The sequence below is a fragment of the Pistacia vera genome, unplaced genomic scaffold, assembly GCF_008641045.1.
Source record: "Pistacia vera cultivar Batoury unplaced genomic scaffold, PisVer_v2 Contig492, whole genome shotgun sequence".
NCBI classification, from domain to species: domain Eukaryota; kingdom Viridiplantae; phylum Streptophyta; class Magnoliopsida; order Sapindales; family Anacardiaceae; genus Pistacia; species Pistacia vera.
The window spans coordinates 570070-575131 of record NW_022196326.1 but is presented as its reverse complement, the minus strand read 5'-3'; positions in this window follow the sequence as shown (position 1 = coordinate 575131).

The following is a 5062-nucleotide window of genomic DNA, read 5'->3' as shown; positions in this document are numbered from 1 at the left end:
ACTGATCTACTAATAGTTATATCCATTAGACTGGGTATGTATATGTGAAGCATACATATGATACGAAAGCAGAAATGACTAGATACATTGTGTTTGCATTAATGACACCATTATTGCGATAGTAGTGCTAGAGAATGGACTTGGCTTCTATTCTTCATTTTCTTCAAAGAAATGAGAAGCATATGGTGTCTCAATCATTATTCAGATGTAGGATGAAAGAGGGTACCAAAATTGGTGATCATATACTCAAGTTGACCGAGTATATGAACATGCTTGACATTTTGGGATACAAACTTAATGAAGGTTTAGCAATAGACCTAATATTACAATCTTTGCCAGATTCTTACTCTCAATTTGTCTATGACTTCATTGAGGATGATAAGAAGAATACCCTTTCTGAGCTTCTAGATATGTTGAATGCTACTGAGTCAGGCATGAGAATGTTAAAAACATTGACGTTGGTTGAAGCCAACTCAAGTGAGAAGGTAAAGGCTCAAAAGTCGTTGGAAGGAACTACTATAGATAGAAAAGGCATTTGTCCTCACTGTGGGAATCTCAGCCACTGGAGGAAACATTGCAAGGCCTTTCTAGCAAAAAGGAAGAAGAATGTTACTTCTTCATCAGGTATGTTCTTGATTGAGATTAACTTCTCCCGTTAACATCTTGGGTCATTGATACAGGATGTGGTACTCACATTTGTTCTAATGTGCAGGGACTACGGCAGAGTAGATTGCTCACCGAGGGAGAGGTAGACCTACTAGTTAGAGATGGAGCACATGATGCTGCATTAGCTGTAGGATCTTATTGTCTGATTTTGCCTACGAGCTTGTTACTTGGAACTTATGGATTGTTATGATATTCGTTCAGTTTCTAGAAATAATTTTTCTGTGTCCACTTGGACAAGTAAGAATATTGATTTACTAATGGATTGTTGTCTTTTAGTATAAATAATATTCTATGAAACTGGTTCATAATAATATGTTTTCAAAAATGGACAATACGAATATTCTCAAAGTCACATCTACACCAAATATGGCAAGTTGAGTTAAACATATCTGAAGGAATGTGGGAGTTAGGTCCATGATGAGGTTTTTGTGATCTACCCACATAATTTTGGGTATGCCCTAAAGACTGCGACTCACGCATTAGATTGTGCACCGCCAAGGTCTGTAGATAAGACTCCGTATGAATAATGGAGTGGGTGAAAGCCCAACTTGTCTTATCTAAGGATTTGGGGTTGCGAAGCTTATGTCAAGGAATTGACCTCGAACAAGCTGGGCTCGAAATCCTGTGAAAGTGTATTTGTGGGGTATCCTAAAGAGACCAAAGGATATTATTTCTACTGTCCAGAAAAGTACAAAACCTTTTGTTGCCCATACTGGTGTCTTCCTAGAAAAGGAATTTTTTCTAAGATTTACTAGTGGGAGAAAAGTAGAACTCAATGAAGTTCTAATACCATAAGATACATTAGACGAAGGATAGGATGATGTGCCATAAGAAGTGGTTGAACATCAGGAGGAGGTTACTCCACAACTTGTGCATCAAAGTGAACCACCTCAGGTAGCACATGAGCTACGTAGATGTAATAACTACTTCCTACTCAAATACTCATAAAAATATACATAATAAAATACATGTATAATAACATAAGTAGTTGGGCCCAAATTTTTCTTTTATTAAATATATACATTCTTTATACAAAATTAGTATCATAAACAAAAACTATCAAAAACTATGTAGACAGTGTAGCCATTCCTCTTGGCGTGCCGACGTCCATCCGACCGTGTCCTCACCTAAATCCTGCAAAAACATAGAAAGACAACGGAGTGAGCACAAATAATGCTCAGTAAGTAAACCCTCTAGTCATCTATCCCCGTAACTCTTTCTCTCTAAGTCTTTCCTTACAATTCTCATTTACTGTCTCTTTTATACTTCTCTCTATTTTCTCTTTCTGTTTCTCTCTCTTTGTTTCTCTTTCTTAGAACTCTTTTCTACTAACTCTCTTTAGTAAGTCACGGCCCCATCTTACCGGGGGCACGGCCGGGACTCGCTCCCGCTCTCTGTGACTTCTACTCGTTCTTAGCCGATCGGACTTGGTTATGTATGGATTCGGAACCCTTGGCTATGTGAGTATATAATCTCTCTCTCGGGTACTCTCGGGTATAGCCCTCATCCGCATGCACTCTCAAAGGCTACACCACTTCTCTCTCTCATACTCATGCCGATCTCTCAATGCGGCGTACATGCGGGAATACTCTACCCATTACTCACGGGTTCCCCATCGCACAACCTACTCTATTATCTTTTTCTCTCTTTTCTCTTAATAAAGCTCACACTCAAAGTTCTCTACTCTTTTTCTATTCTTTCTCTAATGCATAATTAATGCATATGGATGATTTGTGCTCATTAATGCACTCATGAAATGCACAAATGCAATGTTGCATCAAGATAGTCATTCTGCATAGGTCACACTCAAGAAGACATAACTTGAGTTATACATATCAGATTGCTACGATTTTGGTCTTGTTTTAAAGCTTAGAGATAGGGCTACAACTATTATGTTTTGGTCTCAACCTAGTTCAATCTGTAAGAGGCCCAAAAATCACTCAGAAAGTTACAGCTGTGACAGGGCAGTTTTCACTTAGGCATTTCATCAAACATAATGCATGCATACTTTAATTCTATTTTTGATACATCTCTACTTCTTTCTTTAACCATCCATTCATGGAGAAAAACTCCTCCACAATAAATCTAAACATGGCCAAGAAAAACACTTCAAATATTCTACTTAAATTCTTTCTAAATGTAACCAAACTTCACTTGGTTACCACAACTTCATTTCTACTTCTCATGGCTCAAATCTTCTCATCAAAAACCATCAACTCATCAATAATATCATTCTCAACAATCAATCTCAAGCTCATAAACATAAGCATGCATATCAATCATTTGATTGCTTGAACCTTAACTTGGGTTGGATTTACTTACCTTATGGGTAAATGGCTTCTCTAGCACTTCTCCTTCCCTTTTGTATCTTGTCTTCTATCTACAACTTTAAACAATAACAACATAAGACTTTAACAAATCATAAGCAAATTCTCATCTAAAGCAAGAATCCTTACCTTAGGATGCTTTAGATTAAATCTCTACTAAAAACTACCCCAAAAATCCTTAGAAATTCTTGGAAGATTGAGTGGAGGATTGAGAGAAATTAGGGAATGAGAATGGCGGTGGAGATGGTGAAGAATGAAGGGCTTTCAACACTTAAACCCTTTTTAGCTCAACTTACATACAATCATTCCCATTTTGCCCTTGCTCTTTCTTGAAAATTCCATCTATGTCCCTTAGTCAATTACAATAATGCCCTCATTTTTATTACATTCTCCATGAAATTCTATCTCTTTTCACTCCCCAATTTTTCAACTAATTTTGAGTGAAAAGACCATTTTACCCCTAATGAAAGTTTAAGGGATTTTCTTCACATTTTTCTCAAAATAACTTTAACAAAATTCAACTAAGGGCCAACCAACCAAAAATGACAACATGCACAAGATTCATGGGTACACAGTATTAGAAGCGCACCGTTATATGCTTGAGTTGACAAACCAAGGTAGCAAGACGGCTTTGAAGTAGGACAAAAATATGATGTTTAAATATTTTTTTGTTGCTTACGATTCTGTTACAGGGGTTTTGTAAACATGAGAAAGGTGTTGGTTGTTGATGGTTGCTTTCTAACGGGAAAATATGGAGGTACATTGCTGGTGGCCACTACATGGGACAGCGAGAATCACACATATCCTATTGCATGGTGTGTGGTTGACTCTGAGAATGACAAGTCATGGACTTGGTTTTTTCAGCAATTACGTACGATAATGCTTGACAGTGACGAGTTGTGCATAATATCTGATAGGCTCAACTCTATAAAGAAGGGGATTGCCACTATTTACCATCAAGCACATCACGAATTCTGTATGAGGTACCTTGGTGAGAACCTAAAACAAAAGTTTAAGTGTGCTGACCTCCTTCAGACATACTACATGGCAACAAAAGCTTATCGGGTTGATGAGTTGATGCGTGATTTCGTAAACATGCAAATGTAGCAACTGTACTAGTCGCAAAAAGTAATAAAGTGATGAGTGAGTATCGTTCCCACGAGGATTGGTTGCTAAGCACTAAGTTTTCTACTGTTTCAAGTTGGAGCAATCAAGTTGTTTGGATTGATGGGAGAAAATTAAACTTAAAACTAAAACAAAATTTCTAAATATTCAAAGCTAAATTATGAAAGCAAGATTAAAAACAAGGTAATATCTGTTTTTAAAACAACGGATAGGGATTTGATTTCATTCAGACTCTATGGATTAAACCTACAGATTATGCTATTTCCATAGTCACATGCAATGATTGTAAATCGAATTCTCTAAATTGTAAACATACCTTCTCAAATTATGTTTTCCTACTTTTCCCTATTTAAACTTTCGCACCCAACAAAATAAAGATTAATAGTTCTAAGCTCATGCAGCACCTAGAATCCTAGACTGATTTCATTGGTTCTTAAATCTATCTCTAGCATTTAATACTACAATGGTGATTATCCAAGAAGTCTAACATGAATTATTTCTCAATCTCATCATGTTCATCAAGTAATAACATTAAAAACAGAATAACCTCACAATCATTGCAATAGCATATGAAAATAATAAAAATCAATTGCTTAATCCATGAGAATCTGAACTACATCAAAACCCTAACCCAAAATGGGTTAGTTCATAGCTAAATCAACAACACAAACAAGAGAAACAAAAAACCCAATGTTCAACATAATGAAAATAAGAGAAAGGACAAGAGATCTCCCTAAATGATGAATCCACTAGTTTTAATCTCGAATCTTCACTCTTTTTAATCAAAGTTTGCCCAAAAATCAACCTAAGAAAATGAAAATAGCTGCCCTATACTAAAAACGAACGACCCTTTCCAAAAATAACTAAGTTTTGCTTTTATACCTCGTCCAAAAACCTAGGAAAATGCCAAAAAAAATGAAACTGTGCGTTTTGGAATTCGCAGA